Here is a 15,768-nt window from a genome sequence, read left to right on the forward strand (position 1 = left end):
GCGCTTGTTTAAAACCCCTACAGTATCACCTTTATCCTTCACTTCATTAGAATCCATCATTAAATGGTCAGGAAGGCCAGAGGATACATTAAAACCTGCCACTGATTTGATTAGCTTCCAGAACTTGGTAGGGTTGTTTAGGTTCTCTATGACTGCATTTAAATAGTAATCTGATTTGGACTTCCTGATCAAGCCTGTGCATTTGTTTCTTAGTGCTCTGGAGGCCCAGTCAATAGGAGCATTTGTATGTCAAGCTTGAGCCCAAGAGATATTTCTCTTTCGAATTAATTGTCACAGCAGTCGATGAAAAGGCACCAAGACGCAGCGTGGATAGTGCTCATTCTTAATACTTTAATGAAAACACTTCAATAGTAAAACAAGAAAATGACCAACAGTCCCGTCAGGTACAACGAGTAGAACGGAAAACAACTACTCACAACCCCAAAGGAAAAACAGGCTGCCTAAGTATGGCTTCCAATCAGAGACAACGAAAGACACCTGCCTCTGATTGGAAACCATACCCGGCCGAACATGAAAACCAACACATAGAAAATGATAACTAGAACAAACCCACATAGAAACAGAAAACCACTAATTCCTACAAAACAAACCCCCCTGCCACGCCCTGACCATACTACTATGGCAAATGACCTCTTTCACTGGTTAGGACGTGACAGTACCCCCCCCCCCCCCCCCCCCCCCCCCAAAGGTGCAGACCCCGACTGCACCCAAACAAAAACCCAACAAAAACAACCCCAAACACAAAGGGAGGGAAGGGAGGGTGACAAACGTCTATGGCGGCTCATGCGCTACACCCAGACCCCTCCTCTGCCTCCGATCCTCCAGCAATGCAGGTGGCTCCGGATCAGGGCGCCGGCCGCCGCTGGAGGATCTGGGCTGCAGGCCGCCGCTGGAGGATCTGGGCTGCAGGCCGCCGCTGGAGGATCTGGGCTGCAGGCCGCCGCTGGAGGATCTGGGCTGCAGGCCGCCGCTGGAGGATCCGGGCTGCAGGCCGCCGCTGAAGGCCCCGGGCTGCAGACCGTCGCTGTAGGCCCCGAGCTGAGAGGCGTCGCTGTAGGCCCTGGGCTGAGAGGCGTCGCTGGAGGCCCCGGGCTGAGAGGCGTCGCTGGAGGCCCCGGGCTGAGAGGCGTCGCTGGAGGCCCCGGGCTGAGAGGAGTCGCTGGAGGCCCCGGGCTGAGAGGCGTCGCTGGAGGCCCCGGGCTGAGAGGCGTTGCTGGAGGCCCCGGGCTGAGAGGCGTCGCTGGAGGCTCTGGAGGCTCCGGGCTGAGGAGCGTTGCTGGAGGCTCCGGACTGGGGAGCGTCGCTGGAGGCTCCGGACTGAAGAGCGTCTCTGTAGGTTCCGGACTGGGGACCTTCGCTGCAGGCTCTGTGACATGGATCATCACTACTGGTTCCGCGCCATGGATCATCACTGGAGGCTTTGTGCCATAGATCATCACTGGAGGCTCCGGGCCATGGGTTATCACTGGAGGCTTCGTGCCATGGATCATCCCTACAGGCTCCGGGCCATGGGTTATCACTGGAGGCTTCGTGCCATGGATCATCCCTACAGGCTCCGGGCCATGGATCATCACTGGAGGCTTCGTGCCATGGATTATCACTGAGTCTCACCAGACTGAGGAGACGCACTGAGGACCGCGTGCTCAAAGCAGGCACCGGCTGTACTGGGCTATGGAGGCGTACTGGAAGAGTGCGAGAAGCAGGCACAGGACATACTGGGCTATGGGGGCGCACTGGAGGGAGAGTGCGCGGAGCAGGCACAGGACGTCATAGCACTGAGACTGCACTTGTGAAGGTGGTAAATGACCTTTTAATGACGTCAGACCGAGGCTCTGCATCTGTCCTCGTGCTCCTAGATCTTAGTGGCGCTTTTGATACCATCGATCACCACATTCTTTTGGAGAGATTGGAAACCCAAATTGGTCTACATGGACAAGTTCTGGCCTGGTTTAGATCTTATCTGTCGGAAAGATATCAGTTTGTCTCTGTGAATGGTTTGTCCTCTGACAAATCAATTGTACATTTCGGTGTTCCTCAAGGTTCCGTTTTAGGACCACTATTGTTTTCACTATATATTTTACCTCTTGGGGATGTCATTCGAAAATATAATGTTAAATTTCACTGCTATGCGGACGACACACAGCTGTACATTTCAATGAAACATGGTGAAGCCCCAAAATTGCCCTCGCTAGAAGCCTGTGTTTCAGACATAAAGAAGTGGATGGCTGCAAACTTTCTACTTTTAAACTCGGACAAAACAGAGATGCTTGTTCTAGGTCCCAAGAAACAAAGAGATCTTCTGTTGAATCTGACAATTAATCTGGATGGTTGTACAGTCGTCTCAAATAAAACTGTGAAGGACCTCGGCGTTACTCTGGACCCTGATCTCTCTTTTGAAGAACATATCAAGACTGTTTCAAGGACAGCTTTTTTCCATCTACGTAACATTGCAAAAATCAGAAACTTTCTGTCCAAAAATGACGCAGAAAAATTAATCCATGCTTTTGTTACTTCTAGGCTGGACTACTGCAATGCTCTACTTTCCGGCTACCCGGATAAAGCACTAAACAAACTTCAGTTAGTGCTAAATACGGCTGCTAGAATCCTGACTAGAACCCAAAAATTTGATCATATTACTCCAGTGCTAGCCTCCCTACACTGGCTTCCTGTTAAGGCAAGGGCTGATTTCAAGGTTTTACTGCTAACCTATAAAGCATTACATGGGCTTGCTCCTACCTATCTTTCCGATTTGGTCCTGCCGTACATACCTACACGTACGCTACGGTCACAAGACGCAGGCCTCCTAATTGTCCCTAGAATTTCTAAGCAAACGGCTGGAGGTGGGGCTTTCTCCTATAGAGCTCCATTTTTATGGAATGGTCTGCCTACCAATGTGAGAGACGCAGACTCAGTCTCAACCTTTAAGTCTTTACTGAAGACTTATCTCTTCAGTAGGTCCTATGATTAAGTATAGTCTGGCCCAGGAGTGTGAAGGTGAACGGAAAGGCTGGAGCAACGAACCGCCCTTGCTGTCTCTGCCTTGCCGGTTCCCCTCTTTCCACTGGGATTCTCTGCCTCTAACCCTTTTACAGGGGCTGAGTCACTGGCTTACTGGTGTTCTTCCATGCCGTCCATGGGAGGGGTGCGTCACTTGAGTGGGTTGAGTCACTGACGTGGTCTTCCTGTCTGGGTTGGCGCCCCCCCTTGGGTTGTGCCATGGCGGAGATCGTTGTGGGCTATACTCGGCCTTGTCTTAGGACGGTAAGTTGGTGGTTGGAGACATCCCTCTAGTGGTGTGGGGGCTGTGCTTTGGCAAAGTGGGTGGGGGTTATATCCTGCCTGTTTGGCCCTGTCCGGGGGTATCATCGGATGGGGCCACAGTGTCTTCTGATCCCTCCTGTCTCAGCCTCCAGTATTTATGCTGCAGTAGTTTATGTGTCGGGGGGCTAGGGTCAGTCTGTTACATCTGGAGTATTTCTCTTGTCTTATCCGGTGTCCTGTGTGAATTTAAATATGCTCTCTCTAATTCTCTCTTTCTCTCTTTCTGTCTTTCTCTCGGAGGACCTGAGCCCTAGGACCATGCCTCAGGACTACCTGGTATGATGACTCCTTGCTGTCCCCAGTCCACCTGGCCGTGCTGCTGCTCCAGTTTCAACTGTTCTGCCTGCGGCTATGGAACCCTGACCTGTTCACCGGACGTGCTTGTTGCACCCTCGACAACTACTATGATTATTATTATTTGACCATGCTGGTCATTTATGAACATTTTAACATCTTGACCATGTTCTGTTATAATATCCACCCTGCACAGCCAGAAGAGGACTGGTCACCCCTCATAGCCTGGTTCCTCTCTAGGTTTCTTCCTAGGTTTTTGGCCTTTCTAGGGAGTTTTTCCTAGGGAGTTTTTCCTAGCCACCGTGCTTCTTTCACATGCTTTGCTTGCTGTTTGGGATTTTAGGCTGGTTTTCTGTACAGCACTTTGAGATATCAGCTGATGTACGAAGGGCTATATAAATAAATTTGATTTGATTTTGATTTGATTTGACGTACTGGGCTATGGTGGCGCACTGGAGGGAGAGTGCGCGGAGCAGGCACAGGACGTACTGGGCTATGGTGGCACACTCGAGGGAGAGTGCGCGGAGCAGGCACAGGACGTACTGGGCTATGGTGGTGCACTGGAGGGAGAGTGCGCGGAGCAGGCACAGGGTACACTGGGCATTGGAGGCACACTGGAGGTCTGGCGCTTAGGGCTGGCACAACCCGTCCTGGCTCGACGTTGGTTATAGCCCGGCAAGGGCGGAGCGCTGGTACAGGACGCACTGGGCCGTGCTGGTGAATGGGGGGTACCGTTCAGGTGCAGGATAACCTGGGCCGAAGACACGCACCGGAGACCAGACACGCTGAACCGGTGCACTTCTCCTTGGCTGCCGACCAACTCTAGCACGGCAACGGTGAGGAGCTTGCACCGAGCGCACCGGGCTGTGAGTGCGCATGGGCGACGCCGTGCGCACCACCGCATAACACGGTGCTTCTACCGTCACTCGCTCCCCATGGTGAGCACAGGGAGTTGGCTCAGGTCTTAACCTCGCCTTCGCCAATCTACCCGTGTGCCCCCCCAAAACTTTGTTTACCGCTGCCTCTCGGCCTCTTCTTGCCTGCCTAGCCGTTCCTCCCAGTATCGTCGTTCCTCCTTTGCTGCCTCAATCTCCCACTGCGGTCGGCGATACTCCCCAGGGCTTGTCCAGGGTCCTGCCCCATCTAAGATCTCCTCCCAGGTCCACTCCTCTGAACCATGCTGCCCATGCTGAACCATGGTCCTGCTCTTCCTCCTCGAGAATGCACGCTGCTTGGTCCGTTGGTGGTGGGTAGTTCTGTCACAGCGGTCGATAAAAGGGGACCAAGACGCAGCGTGGACAGTGCTCATTCTTAATACTTTAATGAAAACACTTCAATAGTAAAACAAGAAAACAACCAACAACAGTCCCGTCAGGTACAACGAACGGAAAACAACTACCCACAACCCCAAAGGAAAAACAGGCTGCCTAAGTATGGCTTCCAATCCAAGACAACGAAAGACACCTGCCTCTGATTGGAAAGCATACCTGGCCGAACATGAAAACCAACACATAGAAAATGATAACTAGAACAAACTCACATAGAAACAGAAAACCCCAAATACCTACAAAACAAACCCCCCTGCCACGCCCTGACCATACTACTATGGCAAATGACCTCTTTCACTGGTCAGGACTTGACATTAATTCTGCCAAGATATCTGAAAACCAGGGATTGTCACTTCCACTAATTCTAAATTTCTTCACAGGGGCATGCTTATCTCAAATCAACACAGATTTCAAATAAAAATTCTCCCAGGCAGTGTCAACATCGGGAATCAGGCTTACTCTGTCAATATTATGGTACAGATCATGTAAGAATGCTTGCTCATCAAACTGTCTAAAATGTATTTAAAAAATATAACAGGGTTTGGCTTTGGTCATTTTTGTATTTCTATCACAAGCAATTGCACAGTGATCACTGACATCATTACAGAATATCCCAGTATTTGTGAGGGGTATTCGTTAGAATAATGTCCAGACAGTACAGGAGAATGAGGTGCTATGATGATCTGGATCCCTTCTTTTTGAAGCTGTCGGCTTCCATCATCTCAGCCCCTATTACTTGCTTCTTCAACCTCTCCTTACAAACATCTCAACTGCCACAGGATTAGAAAGCTGCGGCCGTTATACCACTCTTCAAAGGGGGCAACAAGCTAAACCCCAACTGTTACAGGCCAATCTCCATCTTGTCTTTCCAAAGTTTTTGAAAGTCTGGTCAATGAACAGTTAATGGAGTCCCACAGTGTTCTTTCTGCGATGCAGTCTGGCTTCAGAGCTGGCCTTCTGTGTACCTCAGCAACACTGAAGGTTCTAAACGACATCATATCTGCTTTTGTCAACAAGCAGTATTTTGCAGCTGTTTTTAATTGATCTGGGTAAAGGCTTTGATTCTGTTAACCAATGCATCTGGCTCAATAGACTAAGCAACCTAGGGTTCTAAGAGGATTGTCTAGCCTGGTTTGAAAACTTTTTCTCAGTCCATTTACAACGTGTTATCCGAGGGCCTTCTGTCTTATCTCCTTGCTGTATCTATGGGAGTTACATTTTACTTCTTTTAAAAAAAAAACATTTTTAGTCATTTAGCAGACACTCTTATCCAGAGCGACTTACAGTAGTGAATGCATACATTTCATAAAAACATTTCTCCATACTGGTCCCCCGTGGGAATCGAACCCACAACCCTGGCATTGCAAACACCATGCTCTACCAACTGAGCCACAAGGGGGGATGTAGGTGAAGATTAGAGCAGTTCCACAAGGATTGATTCTTGGGCCGTAATCTCTTGGGCCCTAATCTCTGTCTATATTAACTATGTTGTGCTTGCTGCTGGTGACTCCCTTCATCCACCTTTATGCCGGTGACACTATCCTGTACACAGCTGGCGCCTCCCTAAACACCGTGCTGACCACCTTACAACATAGCTTTAACAACAACCAGCAAGCCTGCTCTAACCTTCACCTACACCTCAATACCCCCAAAACAAAATGTATGCTCTACAACCGGAACCTGCCTCAAACTGCCTGCCCCCTAACATCCTCGCCCTGAATGGATCAGAGTTACAGTATGTTGACACCTATAAATACCTTGGTATATGGCTGGACTGTTTACTCTCATTCCATACCGACATCACCCACCTTCAATCTAAAGTTAAATCCAAAATTGGCTTCCTGTACCGCAACAAAGCATCCTTCACCCACTCTGCCAAACACACCCTTGTAAAAATGACCATCCTGCCAATCCTGGACTACAGTGATATATTTTATAGGCTTGCCCCCAAAACCTCCCTCAATAGACTAGAAACAATTTACTGCTCTGCCATCCGCTATGTTACAATTGCCCCTTTAACACTCATCAATGTGACCTTTACACCCTGGTCACCTGGCCCTCATTACATACACGAAGCCAGACCCACTGGTACCAAATTATTTACAAGTTCCTTATAGTAAAGTCCCCCCTCTACCTCAGCTCATTCCTCAACATCTCCACTACCAATAACAACCTGTGCTCTGGTAGATAAACTCAGCAAAAAAAATAAACGTCCTCTCACTGTCAAATAAATTTATTTTCAGCAAACTTAACATGTGTAAATATTTGCATGAACATGGCAAGATTCAACAACTGAGACAAACTGAACAAGTTCCACAGACATGTGACTAACAGAAATTGAATAATGTGTCCCTGGACAAAGGGTGGGGGGTCAAAATCAAAGTAACAGTCAGTATCTGGTGTGGCCACCAGCTGCATTAAGTACTACAGTGCATCTCCTCCTCATGGACTGCATCAGATTTGCCAGTTCTTGCTGTGAGATGTTACCCCACTCTTCCACCAAGGCACCTGCAAGTTCCCGGACATTTCTGGGGAGCATGGCCCTAGCCCTCACCCTCCGATCCAACAGGTCCCAGACGTGGTCAATGCCATTGAGATCTGGGCTCTTCGCTGGCCATGGCAGAACACTGACATTCCTGTCTTGCAGGAAACCACGCACAGAATGAGCAGTATGGCTGGTGGCATTGTCATGCTGGAGGTCATGTCAAGATGAGCTTGCAGGAAGGGTACCACATGAGGGAGGAGGATGTCTTCCCTGTAACGCACAGCATTGAGATTGCTTGCAATGACAACATGCTCAGTCCGATGATGCTGTGACACACCGCCCTACACCATGACGGACCCTCCACCTCCAAATCGATCCCGCTCCAGAGTACAGGCCTCGATGTAACGCTCATTCCTTCGACAATAAACGCAAATCCAACCATCACCCCTGGTGAGACAAAACCGCGACTCGTCAGTGAAGAGTGGGGTTTGTGGCCATAGGCGACGTTGTTGCCTGTAATGTCTGGTGAGGACCTGCATACAACAGGCCTACAAGCCCTCAGTCCAGCCTCTCTCAGCCTATTGCGGACAGTCTGAGCACTGATGGAGGGATTGTGCGTTCCTGGTGTAACTCGGGCAGTTGTTGTTGCCATCCTGTACCTGTCCCGCAGGTGTGATGTTCGGATGTACCGATCCTGTGCAGGTGTTGTTACACGTGGTCTGCCACTGCGAGGACGATCAGCTGTCCGTCCTGTCTCCCTGTAGCGCTGTCTTAGGCGTCTCACAGTACGGAAATTGCAATTTATTGCCCTGGCCACATCTGCAGTCCTCGTGCCTCCTTGCAGCATGCCTAAGGCACATTCATGCAGATGAGCAGGGACCCTGGGCATCTTTCTTTTGGGGTTTTTCAGAGTCAGTAGAAAGGCCTCTTTAGGGTCTTAAGTTTTCATAACTGTGACCTTAATTGCCTACGGTCTGTAAGCTGTTAGTGTCTTAACGACCGTTCCACAGGTGCATGTTCATTAATTGTTTATGGTTCATTGAACAAGCATGGGCAACCGTGTTTAAACCCTTTATAATGAAGATCTATTAAGTTATTTGGATTTTTACGAACTATCTTTGAAAGACAGGGTCCTGAAAAGGGACATTTATATCAACATTTTCGTCTCTCAGAATAAAAACCTTAGTGTAACAACAGTTTTGGTAAGTAATATTCTACAGTCCAGTTACAGCTTCTTCTGACCTTTCATGCCCTGACCATAGAGAGCCCTTGTTTCTCTATGGTGTAGTACGTCAGGGCGTGACGAGGGGGTGTTCTAGTTTAAAATTTCTATGTTGGTGTTTTGGTTTGGTTCCCAATTAGAGACAGCTGGTAATCGTTGCCTCTAATTGAGGATCATATTTAAGTAGCTATTTTTCCCACCTGTGTTTGTGGGAAATTATTTTGTGTTTGTGCATGTGCACCACGTAGTCACGTTTTGTTGTTCGTTTATTGTTTTGTTTTGCTGAAGTCTCACTTGATAATAAAGATGTGGAACTCTACGTACGCTGCGCCTTAGTCCAGTTCTTACGACAACCGTGACATGACCAAGTAGAAACAAAAAAATAAGTCACTTTTCGGGTGTGTGTGCATGACAGAGGAATAGCAATTCTTACACTATTGTTCTAAATTCAATCACCTTCATCATCTTTCAGTTCATTGAAATTCAATTTTGAAGTTGTGCAAAATTATCAGTTTCTATTTGGTTTATATTGCCCATTCATTGACAGCATTCACTGTCAGTTAGAGACATGTTAACGCCTTGGGTGGTCTGGAGCAATGAAGCAGTGACGCAGGGTGCTGTACTAAACCACAAATTACCTCTAAATCCTGCGCCATAATCTCAAAACTTTTAGTTGAGCAACCACTGTAAGCAAGCCCGAATGAAATTAACAAACTTGCAAAGAGGGAAAGGAGTAACAGGACTATCCGTACCAAACTTTACATTGTATTTCCAGGCACTAGCATTTTGTCCCATCATAAATTGGTTTAGACATGATTTTTCCTTGGCTGAGTATAGAGAGAAATATGGTGTCCCCTATTGCCCTGCAAGAGGTAGTCTTAACTGATATATCACTTAAACAATTTAAACTACGCTTTGGTCCTATTATTGCTCATACCATTTTATAGTACACTAGAACACAGCAAACATGGACCACAACAGTGTAAACATAGTTGAGGGCAATAGAGCAAAATGTCCACTAGATGACAGCAAATGTACCTATCACGACCCTACAGGAAAGGCGATAAATCCATTTCTTCATTTAAACCAGGGTACTTAGTGGCCGGTAGTTTGTAAATAAAAAAACTTTCCCTTTGGTTTAGCTGTTTAAGATGGTCCCCCTTTCTAATTGAGCCCGGAACATGATTAATACCCATAGCTTGTAGGGAGGCATGGTCGCCATGGTGTAAGGACTTGTAGTGCCTTTCCATGGGGTAGTCTTCATTGCCTAGCCGTATGGCGTACTTGTGTTCCGCTAAGGGGTCTTGAAGGCGTCTCTTTGTCCATCCTATGTAGAACACCTTGCACTGTGGACATTCCCATCTGTAGATGACATGAGTGCTTTTACAGTTAATGAAATTCTTGACTTGATACACCATTTTAGAAGCTGTATCAACAAAATACTTTTTCTGTGCAATATTTCTGCAATGGTTGCACTGGTTACATTTAAAAGAGCCCTTGGGTTTGTGGTCCAGCCAAGTTTTTTGAGAGTCACCAGGAAGATAGCTGTGAACTAATTTGTCATTTAGGGTAGGACATCTCTTAAATCTTATGACTGGTGGCTCTGGGAAGACTTGGCATAGTAGCTTGTAGAAAAGGAGGAGGATGGGAAGCTCTGCTAAGGTACACAATAGTAGATTTTGGTAGACAGAAGGTGCTCTTTGGTAAAAGGGGTAAATTGGTCATCAAAAATAAAGGAAGACCATTAATTAAAATGCCTTTATTTGTATGGCATGTTCAATGGAAACAAAGTTTAAAAACTCTGATGCATTTCGGCTGCATGGCCTTCGTCAGGGAGTACAAAGATATGATAATACAATGTCCTCTTTTGAACAGCTTTTTCAAATCAACCCTGAGTTGAAGAGGGAGTGGTTACAGAATTCATTGGACAACACCTAGTAAGCAATACTATACACATTAAAAAGTGAAATACTGTAGATATGTTATCAAAAATGCAACTCAAGGCTAGAAAATAAAATCATAGCCTATAGATAATTAGCAGGCAGCGTGCATTGGTTTGATGTCAGTGCGGGATAACTGTCCTGTTGAGTAACAATCACGTTGTGGAACAGTTCTGCATTCTGACATCACGTGCATAAAAAAACTCATGCTGGGGCGAACGTTAGAGATATTTGGAACTCACACGTGAAAAGGTTAAATCACTCAGTGAAAAGTAAAAGTATTCTTGCGCGTTTATATCAACTTAGAGTAGATATCTCCTGTCTTCAGTAGAAACATCTCCGTAGTTTAGATCACTTTCAAGGAGGGGGGATTGGTCAGTCATATCATTCCAATTTTCATTCTAAAACTATAGTAGAAGCCATTTTAGTAAGAACATACCATTTGCAATGTCAAGTGTAGAGGCAGACTCAGCAGGCCGTTTCATTATTGTAGTAGGAAGACTGTATAGTACACCTACCTGTTATCTTAGCTAACATTTATGCACCAAATCGGGATAACAGTTCATTCTACACAAATTTATTTTCTCAATTGCCAAATATGGATACACATCACCTGAATTGTGTACTGTCGCCCAATCTGGATCGTAGCTCTCCTAGCGTATCATCTACATCAAAGACGGTACTCGCAATTCAGCTATTTCTTAAGACATAAGCAAATCTGATGCGTGGCGTTTCCTCAATCCCACAGCTAGGGAGTATTATTTTGTCTTGCCATTTCATAGACTAGCTTTTCCTAGACAATAGATTTCTGCCACTTATCACGGAGTGTGATTACCAAGCTATAGTAATTTCAGATCATTTTCCCGTTACTATGATACTACTTATACCAAATACACCGCCTAATTATCACCCTTGGCGGCTTAACTCTACTGCTATCAGATGAAACCTTGGTTGCTTTTATATCATCTCAAATTGAGCTGTTTCTTGAGCTTAATCAAACTCCTGGAATGTCTCCTACAACAATATGGGAATCAATGAAGGCTTATCTAAGGGGCCAAATTATTTAGTACAATGCAAGATTAAGGAAGTGCAATATTCAATACCTTGGGGAATTTACAAATAAAATCTTGGATTTGGATATGACATTCACATTCTTCATCCACAGGCCTACTAAAACAACGTTTGACACTTCAGACAAAGTTTGATCTTCTTTCAACTTGACAAGCTGAGAATCTTATTAGTAAATCTTGATTCCGAAATTATGAACATGGAGAGAAATCAGGGAAAATGTTAGCACACCAGCTGCGTCAGAGAACCTCAAACCATACCTGAGATAAATGTTGAGCTGGGTAATAAATGTATTGATCATTTAGAGGTGTAACAGTATAGCTTCCGTCCCTCTCCTCGCCCCAACCTGGGCTTGAACTGACACCCACGAAGCATCGTTACCCATCGCGCCACAAAAGCCACGGCCCTTGCAAAGCAAGGGGAAACCCTACTTCAAGTCTCAGAGCGAGTGACGTCACTGATTGAAATGCTATTAGCGCGCACCACCGCTAACTAACTAGCCATTTCACATCGGTTACACTCACCCCTCCTTTGGCCTCCTCCTTTTCCGCAGCAACCAATGATCCGGGTCAACAGCATCAATGTAAGAGTGTAGGTTCCGTCCCTCTCTTCGCCCCAACCCGGGCTCGAACCAGGGACCCTTGCACACATCAAGAACTGACACCCACGAAGCATCGTTACCCATCGCGCCACAAAAGCCACGGCCCTTGCAAAGCAAGGGGAAACCCTACTTCAAGTCTCAGAGCGAGTGACGTCACTGATTGAAATGCTATTAGCGCGCACCACCGCTAACTAACTAGCCATTTCACATCGGTTACAGAGGTCAATTCATGCTTTCATAACTTTTACTCACAATTATACACTTCAGAATCCACTGGTAATGCTACCTTACTCCACACCTTCTTTGAGAACTTACAGTGCATTCAGAAAGTATTCAGACCCCTTCACTTTTTCCACATTTTGTTACGTTACAGCCTTATTCTAAAATGGATTACATACATTTTTTCCCCTCATCAATACCCCATAATGACAAAGCGAAATCAGGTTTTTAGATTTTTTGGCAAATTTATAAACCCAAAAAACCTGATACCTTATTTACATAAGTATTCAGACCCTTTACTATGAGACTCGAAATTGAGCTCAGGTGCATCTGTTTCAATTGATCATCCTTGAGAAGGTTCTACAACTTTTATTTAGGGGGTGGATCAGCTTTAATATTGCAGATAGATTGTCGCTTCCATCAATGTCACGTTCGTCGTAATGGATGGACCAAGGCGCAGTGGGTACGTGAATGCTCATTTTTATTCACCAAAAATAAACAAGAAAACGAACAGACGAACAGTCTTGTAGGCTCTCACAGCAGTACAAAGAAACAATCTCCCACAAACCCCAAAACAAACATACTCTAAAAACGAAGAAATAATAACAACTATATAGAACATAGAAATAAACTAACATAGAACAATAACCAAAAACCCCGGAATACATAAATCTAACACCCCTCTACAACACAACCACCCCCTGCCACGTCCTGACCAAACTATAAGAACAAATAACCCCTTTACTGGTCAGGACGTGACAATCAATGTAATTGTCTGCATCATTTCCAATCCCCCATATATTTTTGGGGTAAATATATATATATATATATACACATACACACACACCTACATAAATATATACACATACATATATACATCTTTTTAGAATATACCTTCCTTTATTATTCCCTGCAAACCCTAACACCCCTCCCCCAATTGAAGTAAACTAATAAACAACAACACTTAGGCTTCTACTTCCAGCTTATATACTGCTCAAAAAAACAAAGGGAACACTTAAACAACACATCCTAGATCTGAATGAAAGAAATAATCTTATTAAATACTTTTTTCTTTACATAGTTGAATGTGCTGACAACAAAATCACACAAAAATAATCAATGGAAATCCAATTTATCAACCCATGGAGGTCTGGATTTGGAGTCACACTCAAAATTAAAGTGGAAAACCACACTACAGGCTGATCCAACGTTGATGTAATGTCCTTAAAACAAGTCAAAATGAGGCTCAGTAGTGTGTGTGGCCTCCACGTGCCTGTATGACCTCCCTACAACGCCTGGGCATGCTCCTGATGAGGTGGCGGATGGTCTCCTGAGGGATCTCCTCCCAGACCTGGACTAAAGCATCCGCCAACTCCTGGACAGTCTGTGGTGCAACGTGGCGTTGGTGGATGGAGCGAGACATGATGTCCCAGATGTGCTCAATTGGATTCAGGTCTGGGGAACGGGCGGGCCAGTCCATAGCATCAAGGCCTTCCTCTTGCAGGAACTGCTGACACACTCCAGCCACATGAGGTCTAGCATTGTCTTGCATTAGGAGGAACCCAGGGCCAACCGCACCAGCATATGGTCTCACAAGGGGTCTGAGGATCTCATCTCGGTACCTAATGGCAGTCAGGCTACCTCTGGCGAGCACATGGAGGGCTGTGCGGCCCCCCAAAGAAATGCCACCCCACACCATGACTGACCCACCGCCAAACCGGTCATGCTGGAGGATGTTGCAGGCAGCAGAACGTTCTCCACGGCATCTCCAGACTCTGTCACGTCTGTCACATGTGCTCAGTGTGAACCTGCTTTCATCTGTGAAGAGCACAGGGCGCCAGTGGCGAATTTGCCAATCTTGGTGTTCTCTGACAAGTGCCAAACGTCCTGCACTGTGTTGGGCTGTAAGCACAACCCCCACCTGTGGACGTCGGGCCCTCATACCACCCTCATGGAGTCTGTTTCTGACCGTTTGAGCAGACACATGCACATTTGTGGCCTGCTGGAGGTCATTTTGCAGGGCTCTGGCAGTGCTCCTCCTGCTCCTCCTTGCACAAAGGCGGAAGTAGCGGTCCAGCTGCTGGGTTGTTGCCCTCCTACGGCCTCCTCCACGTCTCCTGATGTACTGGCCTGTCTCCTGGTAGCGCCTCCATGCTCTGGACACTACGCTGACAGACACAGCAAACCTTCTTGCCACAGCTCGCATTGATGTGCCATCCTGGATGAGCTGCACTACCTGAGCCACTTGTGTGGGTTGTAGACTCCGCCTCATGCTACCACTAGAGTGAAAGCACCGCCAGCATTCAAAAGTGACCAAAACATCAGCCAGGAAGCATAGGAACTGAGAAGTGGTCTGTGGTCACCACCTGCAGAACCACTCCTTTATTGGGGGTGTCTTGCTAATTGCCTATAATTTCCACCTGTTGTCTATTCCATTTGCACAACAGCATGTGAAATTTATTGTCAATCAGTGTTGCTTCCTAAGTTGACAGTTTGATTTCACAGAAGTGTGATTGACTTGGAGTTACATTGTGTTGTTTAAGTGTTCCCTTTATTTTTTTGAGCAGTGTATATATATATATATGAGAAATCCTCGATCTCCACAAGTGCATAAAGGGTGTAGGGTTTGATCGGGGATGTGGCGACAGATTGGTAGCCTAGACACTTCGGGAGTCCTACCAATAGGGCAAGGTGGAGCTACTACCATAACTGACTATATTGGCATGTCAAACTATTGTTGATGTAGCCATTTTATTGAGGTGAAAAGGTGCAATAAAACTCAGGTTATCTGGAGTCATTGCATAGTGCCCTGCTGAAAAATACCCCAAAGTCGGGCATTTTGGGTACACAAGCCTGAAGGAGGAGTGGACACACCATGCGGTTATGGAGCACAAGATTGTGGCACAGAAACCTCCAAGCACACAAAGGTATAAAATCAAGATTACAACAGTAATGACAAAACCACCTCATTCTTGTCTCTGCAGATTCTCAAAACACAATACAAAGACATGTCTACAAAATTCCCCTGCAAAGGGCTACTATTGACAAGAATGCGATCTGTCAATTGGCTGGGGAGGTTTACAGACTGTACTTTGAGATAAGGAAGGTTTTTTTGGTTGTGCTTAGACAGTAAATGTATTGTTGTGTATGAGAGCGATTGAGGTGCCATTTCTCCTCAATGTCCCATACACAACTATTCATACTGTGTAAGAACCATACACAACAATTCATACTGTGTAAGAACTGCCTTCCTAAGACTTTTCACACCT

Source organism: Salmo salar, chromosome 11 (assembly GCF_965601325.2).
Source record: "Salmo salar chromosome 11, fSalSal1, whole genome shotgun sequence".
Taxonomy (NCBI): domain Eukaryota; kingdom Metazoa; phylum Chordata; class Actinopteri; order Salmoniformes; family Salmonidae; genus Salmo; species Salmo salar.